Source organism: Ambystoma mexicanum, chromosome 2q, assembly GCF_040938575.1.
Source record: "Ambystoma mexicanum isolate Mex_15411 chromosome 2q, UKY_AmexF1_1, whole genome shotgun sequence".
Lineage (NCBI taxonomy): Eukaryota > Metazoa > Chordata > Amphibia > Caudata > Ambystomatidae > Ambystoma > Ambystoma mexicanum.
The window spans coordinates 397,853,307-397,872,014 of record NC_090924.1 but is presented as its reverse complement, the minus strand read 5'-3'; the positions used below and the strand labels follow the sequence as shown (position 1 = coordinate 397,872,014).

Genomic DNA, 18,708 nt, shown 5'->3' with positions numbered 1-18,708 from the left:
TCGTCGTGATTTCGGAGCGGGTTGATCCCGCGAGGGCGTCAGCACCTCCCCGCCAGTCCGTTGGGGCCCGTTTCTTCGGGAGCGTGTTGTGTCCCAGTTCCGATCCCCTTTGCAGGAGCCGTTGGGTCCTTTGGTGGGCTTAAGACTGCTTTTTGTCACCTTTAGTTTGCCGCCCGGGTGGAGAGCGGGGATCGTGCGGCTTCAGGGGATGGCGGCCATCTTGGAATCCATATTACCCTTTCTAATGAAGGCTTATTTGAAAACTGGCTTAAATTAATCAATAATTATTTTATTAAGAAACCTTGAGTATAAGTGTTATTTGAAAACCTGTCACTGTGAATCTCTATGGTACAACCCTAAACCTCACATTGACCCCTCTTGAGATAAGCCTGGCTGCTCAGTCACTAGCAACTTGTGTAGTACATGCCTATAACAAAGGTTGGGTTACCTATTGCCAAGAGAACAAGGCTGGTGTAGTCACCCACAGGGTTACTACATACAATCATGCCTAACACTGGTGGCAGGCGGTGAGGATTTGTGTAGATGTGTTACTTTAAGTATTTTGCTTTGCTTGTGTTCAACTAAACCCCCACACGCCTAAGCTCCATCAAGAAGTGAAAAGCAATTGTAACAGGCCAAATATGGATAACTTCAGTCAGGAAGCTGTGATCATTCTTACAGTTAATCAACTGAAAGAAATGTGTAAAGTCAGGAATCTTAAAATAAAAGGAAAGAACAATGAGTTGATTACAAGGATGTTGAATCACCAAAGTTTGGGTAGTAGGCCTGCAACACCTACTAACCCAAGCAATGTGGAAGATGAGGATGGCCGTATAGGGTCAGGAGACGAAGAGTCTCAGGGTGAGGCTCTAACTCTGCCACAACCTGCCTTGTTACCCCCAACCCATTTCCACTGGGACTCCAAAAGGTCCAACATTGAGCCCAGAAAGTGTTTCTCTTGAGATGAAGAGAATTGAGTTAGAAGCCAACAGATTAGATGCTCAATGAGAAGCCAAATATCAAGACATCAGAATCAGGGAAATTGAAATGCAGCATGCACTGGATATGAAAAAATGGTCTATGGAATCTGCTTCCCTCCCAGAGTCCTCTAGGTCATTCTAGTCCCAAGAGGCCTCGCCTGCCTAAAGAAGCAGTGAGTATGCTTGATGTGAAACTTGATATATTGGATTGGTTGGACACTGGAGAATAAAAGTGGGATTCAGAGTCTCAAATGCAATGATTTAATTCCCTGGCTGTTGTCTAGGCTCCCCTGGGATGCAAGTGAAGCTATCAGGGAAGTGAATGAGCATGAGAGACAAGAGCATGAAAATGTGAAGCTGGCATCAATAGCTAGATTTGGGAAGACTCCTTCCCTGTAACTTAAGAGGTTTAGGACCCTCCAAAAGACTGATGGTATCCCTTGGGCTACCTGGGTGTGTGAATGTTTGAAAATCTTAAGATGGTTGGGTTAAGGGTTACAGAGTCAACACCTTTGAAGAAATGAGAAATCTGTTTGTTAGAATCTCTTTTTGATGCCTGCTCTCCTGAGCTGAGACAGGACTTGGATGACTCCAAAGAGATTGATCCCAAAAAGCTAGCAAAGGCTGCTGACTTGTGGGTGGCCAACACCACTACTCATAAGGCGACTGCAGCCGCACGTAAAAAGGATGAGGGGAACAACACGAGAAAGAGGGAACCGAGAATTCTAATTCCAACCATCCAGAAGACCACAAACATAAAAAGGACACTTTGATCTAACCTTTGCAGAAGAAGCGCAGACCTCAGCTGTACTTCGCTGGGCTTTCGCTCACTTCTTATGGGGAAACCGACATGCCCTTAAAACAGCCAGTACTGGGAGACTTCGTTTCCCTTAGTCCTTTCCTCATGTTGCAGCTTTTGTGCAACATGTAACAAGAGTGGAATGTAACTTACTTTACCGCACCCTTGGGTCTCTAGTCATTCCAAAGGCCTTAGAAACTCTCGCTGGACTTTTTATGAACTGTGCAGATGTGTCACGGACAGGACTGGTGGCAGCTATCGTTTATCTTATGTTTTGAACCCTTTCTTGCCAGGTTATCCGCGCTTACCGCGTTTGGCACAAATAGGTGGCCTGGCTCCAAAATGGCCATGCCACAAAGTTCTTTGTCCTGTCCTTTGGCCATCTTGCCCCTTCACCTTCCCCAGGCCGAGCCGACCCGTGTCAGTCCTTATTTGGTCATGCACTTTCCCGCGAAACCCAAAGCTTTCGCGGGCTTCTGCATGCCTTGTGTGTGCCTCCAGGATGTGGGCTGGGATGTCTGTTCCCAATACACATCCTGGGTGCCAGAGAGTCTGGAGTGTCCTGAATGCCTGGGACCACCGTGGTCTGTGATTGGTCCACGTATGGAGTGAGTTTGTGAGCAGATCTCCCATTAGGTCCTCTCCATTTTGGCGCGAAGGGAACTTTGGATAAGAGGAGGCCAAGAACACCACTACCATGTCGATCTCCTGAGTTCACACGAACAAAGGATAAGGCAACAAGAAGCCGAGTCGAGGAACCACTGGTGACCCGCTGGAAGGTTTGGCACCCTGAGCCCTCTGTCGTCCGGCAAGCCCCTCTGCATCTGATCGTCCTAGAAGGTCTGCGAAGACGCTTCAACCCATTGGAATAGTGGGACCAACTATTCTCAGCACCTTCATCAAACCCTTCAAGTAAGCCTCTTCGGAAGTATCCCTGGGCCAACCAGTGGGCTGACCAGCTTACGCGGGACATTTGCTGTTACCGCCGCGGTTTCGAGGAAGCCCTTGAAACTTGGTATACTGCTTGCTCTGTATCCACGGCACCCTCACAACGAATTTCATACACTTGGCATTCCCAGGTCTGAAGTGAGACGAGTGCGCCCGGACCGGAGTAAACGCGGTTACCGAGTTGCCCTTGTGCAAGTTCGCTGCACTTGTGACCCCCCCCCCCCTTGACCCTGAAGCCTGCTGCAGTGGAATTGGGCTGATTCCTCCACCCGGAGCGGAGAAATCGCCCATGTCCCGTTTGGGAATCCCCGCTGTAGCGCAGAAACTACACGTGTCGAGACGTCCTTTCCACAGCTATTGCGAAATCGCTACTTCATCCCGCACTCTCAACCTGCCTCTGCCCGCAAGTGGAGGTCCTGCTTGAATAGTGGAGACTTGTTCATCGACCTTATCCAACTTCCTGAGCTGCTAGTGGCCCTCGAAGAGACCCTATTTTGTCCCTTGGCACAAGCGCGTGCATGTACTATTGAGCATAAGGCTCCTCTCTTCGTAGGGCTTGGACTGCCTCTTGGTTAGGTGTATTCTTGATGTGGAACTGGGTCTAAAGATTACTTGCACTACCCGTTTTCCTCCCCATCTAGGTGGTCTACACATTTCGTGCCTTTTAATTCGTTAGACACCTCTGGTCTTGTATATATATTGTGTTGATTGTGATGGGTTGTTTTACTTTAGTATTATTATGATTCTTTGCTATGGTCTATATTACAAAGGCTGTGTAATAAATGTGTCTATATTTTTAATATAACACCTGTCTGGAGTAATTTGTAAGTGTCCTTGCTTTGTGTGCTCATTGAGGTGTTTCAGTCACCCTCACCCCTCTTGAGACTTAGTCTTGACCGCCTGCCATAGCTACCCTGATTGGTCTGGCTTGTCCAGGGGTTACCCTGTTCCAAGAAACTAGGTTGGCCTTCTGAACCTCTGCACCTCCAGGTCAGAGTTCAGAAATCCCTCTTAACAACCACCAACCCATGAGATGGTTAATGCAGATGAATCGGGAAAATCCTAAATTGTTAAGTTGGTCAATCAGCCTCCAAGTGTTTGATTTCACCACAGAACACAGGTCGGGGTGTAATCACCAAAATGCTGATGGTCTTTCGAGAAAGTATGACTGATTGGAATAAGAGATTCATCCAGGAGTGGATTAAATCCTCCTGTCCCTTAGTTTGGGGGGGGGGGGGACGAGTGTTAGGGAGAATTCATATTTCTGTGTTAATTCCCTTCTACCTTAGAGACCCCCAGCTCTTTTGCTGGACTTTAGGACTTACATTTTTTATCCTGGAGTGAGTAAGACCTTTTTCTCACTCAAACATGTATTTTTTACTGATTTGGACTCAGTTTCTTTTGATTTTGGAGTCTGACATACTCCATAGGCATCACCTTTTTGTATTGTGCCACACAGCACCCTCAGTGCAGTGTCACAGAGAAGTCCTTTGGATTTCTCTTAAGGTTTAAATACCTTTTCTTGGATAAACTACTGTTTCCAAGAGCAGTAAAGTGAAATTGACTTTACTTACCTTTTCTCTTTGTAGACCCAGCACACTACCATACGTAGATCTATTTCTACCCTTGTAAGTACTGGGGTGATACTTAGGATCCGCTTTTGTCTATTTTCTCTTGTGACATGGATTCACAGGTGAAGCCCGCCTCTGGCTCCAGTGTGTCTGGCAGGGCAGGAAGTGAGGGAGGTTTCTGAAACTCCCTGTGCTTAGTCTCCTTGGTTACAGGAATGCACCCAAGGGTGACTGGCTGACTGACGGTCTTTGGAGGACCCTGCTGTGTGAGTGACAGCGAGGCTGCGCATTAATTGGAGAAACCTGCATAAAAGGCAAGGTCTTTTGCAAGGAAGGCAGAGTCGACCACTGGAAGAAGGAACTGAATAAAGAAACTGTAAGAGAAGCTTGATGCACCTCCTGGACCATTGGTTTGCCCGGTGAAGTCCTGCTGCAGTACTAAAGCTCCAATTTTCAGATCGACTCGAGAAGCCCAGAATGGATGACTTCTTCCCTTGGGTTGGTGGGACCAACTGACCAAGAAAAACTCGACTGGAACATCTCTCCCTGCTGGCTGTACTTCTTTGATGCTGGTGGAACAGAGTGCCAGGGGTCAGGAACACCAGGAACGAGTGCATCTCCTTTAAGCCGGACCTAAGCTCCAGGAAGATACTAAAGGACTTCCGCGAAGCAGGATGACCCAAGCCTGAGCCACCTCAACAGAGTGCTGGAACCCAGAAGCAAGGGGAGCCCACAAGGTGTCCAAGAACCGCAGTGGTGCTATTTGCAAGTAGCTGAAACCGTAAAGTGCTGCTGATATGGAGTAAGCCCATTGCTGCTGCTGACCTTCAAACCGTAGTGCAGGAGTCCCCAGACGTCCTCCCTCTTGTCCCCACGACTGAGGCCCAGGAACAACAGGATCTGCAGGACTACAACAGGAACAGAAGCCAGCTGACCCTTCTTCAAACCTAAGGTACTGTCTAACTAGGGATACATAACTCTTTGTGTGTAGCTTGCTTGCTCTCACTGGAGACTTGTATTTGCTGCCCTTTGCAGAGTTGCTTGCATCTTTGCTTTTCACAAGCCTCCCAGCTTGTGGCCCAACAGTGATTATTTTCCTACAAACTCTCTCTATAACATTGTTCAAGACTTTTGTACTATCTTCAAGAAGTGCCTCAGCTCACCTAGACTGTTCAATTTTGCTGTCCTGGCTCCTTGCAGACACTTCCGACCCTTTGACTGTGTTTATCTGTCCCACCAAAAAGTCATACATAAGTTACTTGTATAGCTGGGAAAGGGTTAACCTATACTTTATTGGGGGATTGTAAAGTATTTACCTGTTCAGAGAAACTTGTTAACCATTGTTTCCCTTCCTAACCTTTTCCATAACTCCAGTATTGCATTTAAGTGTTCAAGTGATATATCAATGTCCACAATTGAAGTCACTCAGGGTGTAGGAAGTGTGTGTGTGACCTCCCAAAAGGGCATCTACTTAACTGAAAGTGAAGGACTATATTTTTGAAACTTATTTATTCGTTACATCTTATCCTTTCTAAAGAAGGCTTATTTGAAAACTGCCTATTGAATTATTAACCATTTTAATAAGAAACCTTGTGTATAAGTGTTATTTGAATACCTGTCACTGTGGATCTCTACGTTACAACCCTACAGTTCACATTGAGATAAGCCTGACTGCTCAGTCACTCTACCAACTTGTGTAGTAGAGGCCTATACCAAAGGTTGGGTTACCTATTGCCAAGAGGACAAGGCTGGTGTAGCCACTCCCCCCTCCACCCCCCTAACAGGTTTACTAAATACAATCTTGCCTAACAGGGATGTGTAGGGTGGGGTGCTGAGAGATGGGCCGGTAAGTTTCAGTTTCTGGCGTGCGGGGGTCGGGTTTCGATGGTGGTTGATGTCAGTCAGTTGAGTTTTGATTCTGTCATTGTTGGGGAGTTGAGCTATGTTGATTGACTGTATAGGCGAGCATACGTCGCTCCCAAGGGGTGTTAGGCTGAAACCTGTGCAGTTCCCTCTGGGACCACTGCAAAAGATTTAAGACTACAGGTGTTTGGCAGTAAACCCACTTGGTAGCAGTCTGCACCACACAGATTCACTTGGTAGCTGTGGCTGAGCAGTCAGACTTCCCTCAAGAAGAGTTAGGCAGTATACAGAGTATTCACATTAGGTCAAGAGAACACAGTAGAACAAGTAAACACTGACCAGGGCTTGGTGTAAAAGAGATAATTATTTAAAACCACATCTAGAAAAACACACAGGCACTAATAGTAAGCAATTCAAAAACACGGTCACTAAAAGATATACACTCCCTTAAAAGAATATTAGACAAGTCTTAAGTAAAGCCCCACTTATTTTCAGACAGCGGTGAGCGCTTAACGTAGATGGCACTCTAATAATTCGGTTTAAAAGGGAGAGAAAAGCAGAGAACAAGTTGAAACAGATCCCAACACTTTTACCAGAACTTAACAAGAGAGGAAGGCAAAGTGAAACCGTGAAGTTAGAGTTTAAGAGGCCGGATCCGCTTTAAGAGGATCAAACGAAATGTGTCCAAGGTCACACGGTTGCAGTGCACAAAAGTCTTGTAAAGGTTCAAAAAGGAGTTGGACCAAAGAAAGGGACCAGTTAGAGGGTCAAGGCGGCCAGCCCAGTCCAGAAGATTAAGGAGTTATTACCTTGTAGCAATCTTTAGAAAGGGAGGCCTGGTGGACACGGTACCTTGAAGTGGTGAGAACACTCCAGCGGGGGCAGTTGTTCCTGGCAGCGGGTGCAAATCGGTGCTTCATCCGGGGGAAGAGAGGATCTCGTCGTGGAGGAAGACAGGAGTCTGTTGCACTGCCAGGGAAGAAACCAGCCGCAGAGTTTCTGAGGTACAAGGAGCGGTCCGGTGATTTGCGGTTCAGTGGCGAGTGGCTATCCGGCTGCCGGGGTGCTTGGCACGGGCAGTTCGACCACAAACCGGGCTGGGGTGCGAAGAAAGAAAGGTAAACTGGTTGTGCCCACCAGTCAGGGGAAGAAGCCTCTCCAGCCGGGAGATCTTCTCTGTCGTCGGGAAGTGGCGAGTCGGTTCTGCAGGGCTCCACCGGTGGTGTCGTCGTGGTAGGTCGGCTCAGCTTCTCCCTCGTCGGATTCTCAGGTCCTGTGGCGACTTCTGAAGTTCCAGTCCCCAAAGCCCTGCTTTTATGCAGAAAACCCCCATTCACTCAGTCTAGCTGTCACTCAAACATGCTAAGTGGTGAGCCAGCTCGCTCACCACTTGGGCCAATCACACAAGAGTGCGACCTGAGTCAACAAGGTAACTCGGTCCAGGGTGCCTAAACCCCCTCCCACATCCCCTGTGGTACCCAGACAGAGTGACACCACTTTTGGAGGCTTCTGTGGAGAAGCCCGCCAAAAAGTGGAACAAAGGGCTCGACTTGGGTTGGAGTCACAGAAGAGAACACAAACGCCATTTTAGAATCGAGTCTTGGCAAAAAATACCAACCGGCGAATTAATATTAATAAAATAAACCGGTGGTATGTTCGACGCTATGAGAATTAAATAATTAAAGTTGGTAGCCTCGAACAATGGGAAAATCCCATAGGAAAATATTTGCGGTCGAATATAAAAAGTAGTTTCCACTGCCACCAGCCAAAACTCGATCAGGGGGGACGGAGACGTGCCCCCTCGACTAACAGACCCCGCGGCAATCGAATTGCCCCGGCCAGTACGTCCACAATATGATGGTTTGTACTGGTTTCTGTTAATAATTTGGGACTAGTAAAGCCAATGGTGACTTTACATGCCCTGGGAGACAGTAGTCAGTCCCAGGGTATGGAGTCTATGGTGGGGTGTCACTATGACAACCCTGTGTTACTGCACGGAGGGTGCTGTGTAACACACATAGGAAAACACATGAGACCCTATGGAGTAAAAGGACCCCATAACCCATAAAACACATTACCAGTCAAAGGAATACCATAAATCATGTCCAAGAGTGGGAGAAAAAGAGTCTCATTCTTGGCAGGAGGAAAAAAACAAACTCCAGAAATCCAGCAAAGCTGCTGGGGGACTCACTAGGTTAGGAAATTCAGCCTAAAGAGAAAATTCTCCCTAACAAGGGGCAAGGTGGTGCATGCCACTTTCAGACAAAACCCACCGGGGTCAATGAGTATGATATAAACTCTGGTTACAAGCTTATGCTACATCACAGTATGGAAGTCCCTGATGATGCCCCAGGGCCAAATGATAATAGAACACTTAACCTGCAACATACAAGGTTTTACCAAGTGTAAGAAAGTGTGCATGATCAAGAACTATGCTAAAAAATCATGATGTTAATATTTTATGTTTATAAGAAACAGACCCAGCGCGAAATAGTAACTTCTCACCTTGCAGGGTGTGGGGGGTTCACAGATATTGCTCCTCCTTTTCGAAATACTTTTGGGGAGTAGCCACCTATATCCACCACTCCTTCAAATTTAAACTGCACAATCAGATTGGTGATGGGGAAGGGTGCCATTTACTGCTGGCAGGAGAGATAGCTGGTTGCCAAGTCCTTATCCTTAACATATATGCTCCAAACAACTGCCCAGGCTTTTTTCCAGCGCTGAGCCCCTCATTTGCCTACATTCCCAAATTATGAGGTCATAGGGTAGGGGATTTCAATGAGGCTATCTCCCTAGAGCTGGATATATCCTCTACAGCCCAAATCTCCGTTCCTAGAGCAGCTTAGAAATGGGCAGTTATAGCGGAATACCACGATCTCCGATTCCTGGCGCCTACTACATCCCACATCAAGGGAATACTCGTATTACTGAGGGGCCCACCGTAGCTCTTCTAGAATGGACTATGTTATGGTGTCAGCCGGTTTGGGTCGGCATATCACAGAAGCCCCCAAACTCTGTCTGACCATTACCCTGTCCGGGTAAAGTTTCGGGGCCCTAGTGGCCCCCCTAAGCTCCTGCACTGGCGCTTCCAAGCGCGTGCACTAAAAAGAAACGGTTTTCTTGGGGGAAATACAGCAGGATATTCAAATCTTTTTTCAAAAAAACATGGGCTCTGTGCCCGACTCTAGGGTGGCTTTGGAAACCTTCAAAGTATACATCAGGGGTTGTTGCATAGCAAAGGAGGGTGGGGTCTTGAAATCCATACGTAGATCTATCTCTACCGTAGAGCAGAAGACTAAAACCCTGGAAACGCAACAAGCCATCCAAGATTCCCCAAAAATATTGCCTCAATTACAAGCAGGTAGGGAGGAAATGTTTCTTCTGATGGCTACGGAGGACCAATACGAGAGATCCCATTGCTGCCGCCAGATATGCCGAAGTGGCCCGCTGAGCCGGACTCTGGTCTGGGCGATTAAACATGAACGTCAGCTAGAACTTATACTGGAAATTGAGGAGGCAGAGGGGACCCCTCACTAAGAACAGTGGTAGAATCAACAGTGTTCTGCGACTACTATGAGATGTTATATACCTCCCAGACAACAGCTGGGCACGACTCAATAGGGCATTATCCAGATAGAATAGCTTTGGGTTGATTAGACCCGGCTCTCAGGATGGCCCGACTGATCCACCCCCCTTCCTACCAGGAAGGCACTGGGTCTAGACAGGATCACGGCAGAACTCAAAGCATTTGAAGATCTCCCGATACCTCACTTGCAAGACATGTATGAAGCAGCCAGATCCTCGGGGATGCTTCCTGAATCTACCAGGACTGCCCTTGTGACTATTGTTAAAGCCCAATAAAGACCATCGCAAATGCTCCTCATACAGACCTCTATCTTTAGTTAATACAGATAATAAAATGCTCACTAAAATCCTGGCCCATAGGGCACTCCCGCATATGCCAGCACTGGTCCTCCCTGAACAGGCAGATGTTATCCCCGGTCGCTCCACCCAGAACAACCTGTGCTTGCTGTTTGCACTTATGCATAATGTGCACCTGAAGATCCCAATCACTGTGGCCGCTTTGGATGCCGAGAAGGCTTTCGGCTCAGTGGAGTCGCCATTCCTGTTTGAGGTGCTGCGGAAGCTGGTCATCGACGTCCCGTTCCTCCAGTGGTTACAGTTGCTGTACACAGCACCTAGGGCAAAGATATACACTAACCAGATATCCGACTTTATGCACCCGACTAGGGGTACTCGCCAGTGGTGCTCTTTCTCCCGCATTCTTTTTGCGTTGGCAGTTGAACCCTTACCCTGTACACTGCAGGAATATCACGCACATAGGGGGTTGAAAATTCATTCCCATCCCTCTATAGTTTCCCTCTATGCAGATGACATGCCGTTATACGTGAAAAACCCTAAACAGAATTTGCAACCATTGGTGGAAGAGATTGCCCAGTTTGGCGACATCTCTGGTTTGAGGATCAATTGGAATAAGTCTGAAGTATTTCCGTTGACAACGGGTGTTCATTGTTCAGACATTGGCGAGGCCTTCAGGTGGTGCCCTCTTGGCATTAAATACCTGGGCATGCATGCTGGTGTCCCCTTCCCCGACAGAACTGTATAGAGTAAACTATGTAGAGACCCTGGAAACACTGGAAAACAAGGTGGATACATGGATTCTCCTTTCTATATCCCAAGCGGCCCGAATGTCAATGGCAAAGATGGTGATCCTCCCGAAACTCACTTTCAACAATTTCCCAACCTGGCCACCACAGAGTATCTGGTCCCGGCTCAAGGGACTGATGACACGATTGGTTTGGGTGGGAGGGCAAGCAATGGCATCTTAGGACACCCTGACCCTTCCATATGCACAGGGAGGACTGGAGCACCCGGATCTATATACATATTTCTTAGCAGCACAACTGCAGGACTCTTTTTGGTGGTGGTCCCCCATGGCTGAACTCCTGCATCTCCTTCTTAAAAAGGTCACCTCTCACCCGAATAACATGAGAGGCCTTCTCTGGGGGTCTCTAAAAAGGGTGGCAAGCACAGAAATACAGGAAGGTAAGTAAGTGGGCACCACTTGTTTAAATTCACTTTCAAACAGATCAAAAAAGGTTGAGGTTATAAATCATCTTTCAAAAAATTCACAGGAGCTGGCTACGATGAGTCTGGAGACACCCTGACTCGTGGAACACAAAAATATGCAGAAGACCAGGTAACAAACCTGGCCACACAGCCGCTCTCTGTATAAGCCCTACCAAGGGCAGTGCAATTTGCAAAATTAGAATCAACTAGTAAATGTTCACTGTATTTACAGAATGTAACTCATCCAAATAAATCTCTTAGTCGGATCCAAAAGTAATATGCGTTTATCAAAAAGAAAATTCCAAGTTGGTCACTAATAAAATCTTAGTGAGGCCGCGGCTAACTCATCCCATAATTGTTATAAACATAAAGTGCCAATGCATTTCGGAGCATACAGCTCCTTCATCAGGGCAGGTCTAATTTACACAAACTGTGGAACATTTATACAAAAGCATCAAATTTTGAAAAACAAACAAAATCGTGATTGTGTTACAAAATATAACCATGCGTGAAAACAATATAAAAATAACATACCAATTTTCGATGAGTTGCAAGGTAAATGGAAAAGGTGAATGAAGCCACACAGTAGGGAAAAGAAAAGATGCCAAAATAAATAATGTGTAAATGAAATAACACAGTTAATTTGAACATGATCAGAAAACCAAGGAAAGTTACCTCAAGGGATCGAGGTAGCCCGTGGAAAAAATGTGCGGGGAGTTGACAACAACTTCACGCAAGATCAAAGGTCTGGAAACCAGACCAAATCAATTCTTCAATCTGTAGGTGCAACGACATGTGTTTTAGTGGGTTGTCTCAGAATTTGTCATAGACACTAGTTGTAGAGGTCTGCAGGCTTACCTGTACTCCTAAAGCTACGAGTGTACTGAGGCTGGGATTGCAGTCAAGCAGGGGACGCCATTCCGCATAGCCAGGGAACAGTGTTCCCAAGGTTACTCATACTAATATAAACACGTGACCCAAATGTGTCCATTGATCGACACGATGCCGATAGGCAGTTGCACTCTATGCAATCAGGCAATCAAGGCTAAGAATCATGGAAATAAAGAATTTGCAGTAGAGCTGATGATAATTACGGAATTATAGAAGGAAAAAAATCGAAAATTAAATATGAGAAAAACGGCTGATAGACATAGAAAACATACTGCCGATTACACTCTATGCAATCAGACAATTCAGACCAAGAATTCAAATAAAAAAGAATTTGCAGTAGAGCTGTTGATAATTACGGAATTATAGAAGGAAAAAAACAAAAATTAAATATGAGAAAAAAGGCTGATAGACATAGAAAACATACTGACGATTGCTCTCCATGCAATCAGGCAATTCAAGCCAGGAATCCAGATAAAAAAGAATTTACAGTAAAGCTACTGATAAATGTAGAATTGTAGAAGGAAAAGAACAGAAAATTGAATATGAGAAAAAAAGGCTAATAGACATAGAAAACATACTGACAATTGTGTATAAATGAGTGAAAATGTCAGATAAAATAAACAAACATTATGATAATAATAATAATGATAATAATAAGCATATTAGACACACTGCGATATATGGAATAAATCATGCAAGGGTAGCATGTGTATCTAAACCATTACATAAACAACTAATGGGTGTAATCGTGGATATATCATGTACATTTATCATAAATACACCAGTCGCATGCGGTAGCCCCCGGAAGGCGCTACCTTGGGTCCCAAACCTAAGTTCGGGAAGGGCGACAATGGTGTGTAAACGTTGGTGATTGGATCCTAATGTGATAATTCATATTGAATCCTAAAATAAAAGACATGAATGACCCCCTTAAAGAGAGAGGTCATCCAAAGTGTCACGGTATAAATGTACATTGGTAGAGGAAGGAAATCATGTACTAGTCACTCATGTATCAACATAATCCTCTTAAGTCAAGCATGGAAAACAATGATTCAAATGTAACAGTGATAGTTAATCTCTTCATTTAGGCCATTTGGGTAGAGGCTCCCAAGTTTGTCTATCCAAAAGGTTTCTCTTTGGTTGAGTCGCAGGCCCAAATCCTCATGGGGATTCGATTTCTTTAACACTTCAAGAATGACAAATCTAATTTGAGTCAGGTTGTGGTTCTCATCACGCCAGTGGCGTGCCACCGCCGAGTTGGTGTTACATGTACGTATGCACGAACGGTGCTCGTTCCAACGTGCCTTTGCTGATCTCGTGGACTGTCCTACATAATACTTACCACAGGGGCATTTTATACCATATATAATGTTCACACTATCACACGTACCAAATGTCTTCAGGAAAATCTTGTTGCCTGTTCTGGGATGGTATATCGTGTCACCCTTGATCACCAAATTACAATTGATGCAATGTAAGCACGGATATGTTCCTGTGCGTGAAGTAATGGGTTCTTTCATCGGTGGCCTCGTGTGGACCAGTTCATCTCGTAGGTTTTTGCTCCTTTGATAAGCAAAGACTGGAAGTTGTTCAAATAGATTCTGGACCCTTACATCATTCTTAAAAATGCTCCAATGTTTCTTAATGGAATTCTTTATTTTGTTACTCTGAATGGAAAATTTAGAAACATATACTGGAGTTTTGAGTTCTTTCTTGGGTTTAGTAGTACTTTTCAATAGGCTGTCACGATCAAGGGAATTAACCCTCTGGACTGCCAAATCTAATTCATCCTTTCTGTAGCCACGTGCTTCAAATTTCTCTCTCATGTTCAATTGCTGTGCTAAGTAGTCTTCAGGATCGCTCACGATCTTTTTAACTCTCAACAATTGACTGTAAGGAAGATTTTTGAGTAAACTGGACTGATGGAAACTCAGGCGGTGAAGTAAGTTATTGCGATCTGTGATTGAGAAAGAACTTGTAGGTTCACTAGGAAAAGAAGAATACGATATCATTCTAACTGACATCAATGCGAAACTGGAAGACTACAAAAACGAGTTGGAACAAAAGAAGGTGAAGAAGTTTAAAAGGGACACATATGATTATATCAATGAAGAGGTTTATACATGGATGGAGAAGTATGGCCCGATAGCACCAAAGAAACTCCACAGGTATCCATCAGATAACACTTCCAGCTCCGATTCAGACGCACAGAGGGAGACCGAGGTCCCGACAGAACAAGCATCGAGCGATCCCAACCAAACAGCCAGCCCGTCCACACGCACATCTACGACTGGACCTTTTTTAGGAGCTCGCCCAAAAGAACCCGCAGGGGGAGGAGGAAATCTAAAAAACAAACCACAAACAAGATTACAACTGAGGAAAACCTAGTCATAAATATATCTCATAAAACTCTGAATAAAACTGAAGAGGATACCCTACAAAAGGGGTTGAGTTTTGTACCCACTTACAGTACCACTCTATTTAATACCAAGATTGAGTTGTACAAATTCATAAGAAAACTTAAATTGAAAGTATTCTTTGAGGAGTTAGAACCATACGAGAACACCTCGGATGCCCCAGATTTTCAAGAATTCAGAACTAAGAGTGGCTTCATACCACCAATCTCAGTACCATCAATTGATATTTTTCAAAAACTTGTTACTCGAGACATTGAACGGATCAGTTATAAAACTCCACCGCATAGAAACATGAAACCTCATGAAATGAAAATCATCAGAGATTTATATTGTGATAAGGATATCACCATACGCCCAGCTGATAAGGGAGGCGCCCTAGTCATCATGAACACTACAGATTATAACATTGAATGCATCAGACAACTGCAAGATCGGACCATTTATGCACCTTTAGACCAAGACCCCACTCTTTCTATCAAATTGAACCTTGAGATGTTGTTGGATAAAGCCATGGAATTAGACTGGATAAATGAACACACCTATAAATTCCTCAACAACCCACACCCAAGGGTTCCCAATTTCTATACGTTGCCCAAAATTCATAAGGATCTTGTTAAACCACCGGGGAGACCTATTGTTGCTGGAATGAGTAGCATCAATCAACCATTGGGAGTGTATATTGACTTTTTTCTGCAACCTTTAATACAACAAACTTCCACATACGTTAGAGATACCACACACTTCTTACAGCAACTACACTCTGTTATGTTTGATTGTGATCACCTGATGTTTACCATTGATGTGAAGAGTCTATACACATCTATACCTCATGACCTTGGGATAGAATCAGTTGAATGGCTGCTGTTAAAAGCACCAGAAATTCGAGCACAGAAGGAATTTATACTATCTCTCCTTCACTTTATTTCAGAGAACTCATATTTTCAATTTCAAGACAAATTCTTCCTTCAAGTGTCTGGTACATCAATGGGGGCCACTATGGCACCATCCTATGCGAACTGTTTTATGCATAAGTATGAAATGGACCATATACTGAATAACCAGGAATGGAACAAAAATATACACCTCTGGTTACGGTTCATCGATGATATTTTTGGAATATGGACAGGCACGGATGAGAGCTTCAGTGACTTTTTCACATATCTTAACAACATCGACCAGCGCATCCAGTTCACCAAAGAGACCTCCAGAGACAGAATCACATTCCTTGATGTTCAGATTGAGAAAAAAGACGCCAACTATTCTACTACATTATTTCGAAAAATCACAGATCGCAATAACTTACTTCACCGCCTGAGTTTCCATCAGTCCAGTTTACTCAAAAATCTTCCTTACAGTCAATTGTTGAGAGTTAAAAAGATCGTGAGCGATCCTGAAGACTACTTAGCACAGCAATTGAACATGAGAGAGAAATTTGAAGCACGTGGCTACAGAAAGGATGAATTAGATTTGGCAGTCCAGAGGGTTAATTCCCTTGATCGTGACAGCCTATTGAAAAGTACTACTAAACCCAAGAAAGAACTCAAAACTCCAGTATATGTTTCTAAATTTTCCATTCAGAGTAACAAAATAAAGAATTCCATTAAGAAACATTGGAGCATTTTTAAGAATGATGTAAGGGTCCAGAATCTATTTGAACAACTTCCAGTCTTTGCTTATCAAAGGAGCAAAAACCTACGAGATGAACTGGTCCACACGAGGCCACCGATGAAAGAACCCATTACTTCACGCACAGGAACATATCCGTGCTTACATTGCATCAATTGTAATTTGGTGATCAAGGGTGACACGATATACCATCCCAGAACAGGCAACAAGATTTTCCTGAAGACATTTGGTACGTGTGATAGTGTGAACATTATATATGGTATAAAATGCCCCTGTGGTAAGTATTATGTAGGACAGTCCACGAGATCAGCAAAGGCACGTTGGAACGAGCACCGTTCGTGCATACGTACATGTAACACCAACTCGGCGGTGGCACGCCACTGGCGTGATGAGAACCACAACCTGACTCAAATTAGATTTGTCATTCTTGAAGTGTTAAAGAAATCGAATCCCCATGAGGATTTGGGCCTGCGACTCAACCAAAGAGAAACCTTTTGGATAGACAAACTTGGGAGCCTCTACCCAAATGGCCTAAATGAAGAGATTAACTATCACTGTTACATTTGAATCATTGTTTTCCATGCTTGACTTAAGAGGATTATGTTGATACATGAGTGACTAGTACATGATTTCCTTCCTCTACCAATGTACATTTATACCGTGACACTTTGGATGACCTCTCTCTTTAAGGGGGTCATTCATGTCTTTTATTTTAGGATTCAATATGAATTATCACATTAGGATCCAATCACCAACGTTTACACACCATTGTCGCCCTTCCCGAACTTAGGTTTGGGACCCAAGGTAGCGCCTTCCGGGGGCTACCGCATGCGACTGGTGTATTTATGATAAATGTACATGATATATCCACGATTACACCCATTAGTTGTTTATGTAATGGTTTAGATACACATGCTACCCTTGCATGATTTATTCCATATATCGCAGTGTGTCTAATATGCTTATTATTATCATTATTATTATTATCATAATGTTTGTTTATTTTATCTGACATTTTCACTCATTTATACACAATTGTCAGTATGTTTTCTATGTCTATTAGCCTTTTTTTCTCATATTCAATTTTCTGTTCTTTTCCTTCTACAATTCTACATTTATCAGTAGCTTTACTGTAAATTCTTTTTTATCTGGATTCCTGGCTTGAATTGCCTGATTGCATGGAGAGCAATCGTCAGTATGTTTTCTATGTCTATCAGCCTTTTTTCTCATATTTAATTTTTGTTTTTTTCCTTCTATAATTCCGTAATTATCAACAGCTCTACTGCAAATTCTTTTTTATTTGAATTCTTGGCCTGAATTGTCTGATTGCATAGAGTGTAATCGGCAGTATGTTTTCTATGTCTATCAGCCGTTTTTCTCATATTTAATTTTCGATTTTTTTCCTTCTATAATTCCGTAATTATCATCAGCTCTACTGCAAATTCTTTATTTCCATGATTCTTAGCCTTGATTGCCTGATTGCATAGAGTGCAACTGCCTATCGGCATCGTGTCGATCAATGGACACATTTGGGTCACGTGTTTATATTAGTATGAGTAACCTTGGGAACACTGTTCCCTGGCTATGCGGAATGGCGTCCCCTGCTTGACTGCAATCCCAGCCTCAGTACACTCGTAGCTTTACGAGTACAGGTAAGCCTGCAGACCTCTACAACTAGTGTCTATGACAAATTCTGAGACAACCCACTAAAACACATGTCGTTGCACCTACAGATTGAAGAATTGATTTGGTCTGGTTTCCAGACCTTTGATCTTGCGTGAAGTTGTTGTCAACTCCCCGCACATTTTTTCCACGGGCTACCTCGATCCCTTGAGGTAACTTTCCTTGGTTTTCTGATCATGTTCAAATTAACTGTGTTATTTCATTTACACATTATTTTGGCATCTTTTCTTTTCCCTACTGTGTGGCTTCATTCACCTTTTCCATTTACCTTGCAACTCATCGAAAATTGGTATGTTATTTTTATATTGTTTTCACGCATGGTTATATTTTGTAACACAATCACGATTTTGTTTATGTTTTTCAAAATTTGATGCTTTTGTATAAATGTTCCACAGTTTGTGTAAATTAGACCTGCCCTGATGAAGGAGCTGTATGCTCCGAAATGCATTGGCACTTTATGTTTATAACAATTATGGGATGAGTTAGCCGCGGCCTCACTAAGATTTTATTAGTGACCAACTTGGAATTTTCTTTTTGATAAACGCATATTACTTTTGGATCCGACTAAGAGATTTATTTGGATGAGTTACATTCTGTAAATACAGTGAACATTTACTAGTTGATTCTAATTTTGCAAATTGCACTGCCCTTGGTAGGGCTTATACAGAGAGCGGCTGTGTGGCCAGGTTTGTTACCTGGTCTTCTGCATATTTTTGAAGCACAGAAATACAACCTGTGGCAACTACTTGTAGAGCCTGGGATGAACTGCGCCGTTTGACGGGACAAGGGGAATGGTATTCCCCAATGTTCTCCTTATACCAGGTCAGTGGGATACC

General features: G+C 44.0%; 1 protein-coding gene across 1 annotated transcript in view; it reads right to left on the bottom strand.

Moving 5' to 3' along the window:
• USP11 (ubiquitin specific peptidase 11) overlaps positions 1–18,708 on the bottom strand; it is a 2,050,211-nt gene that overhangs the window by 1,280,470 nt on the left and 751,033 nt on the right. The window lies entirely within an intron of this gene.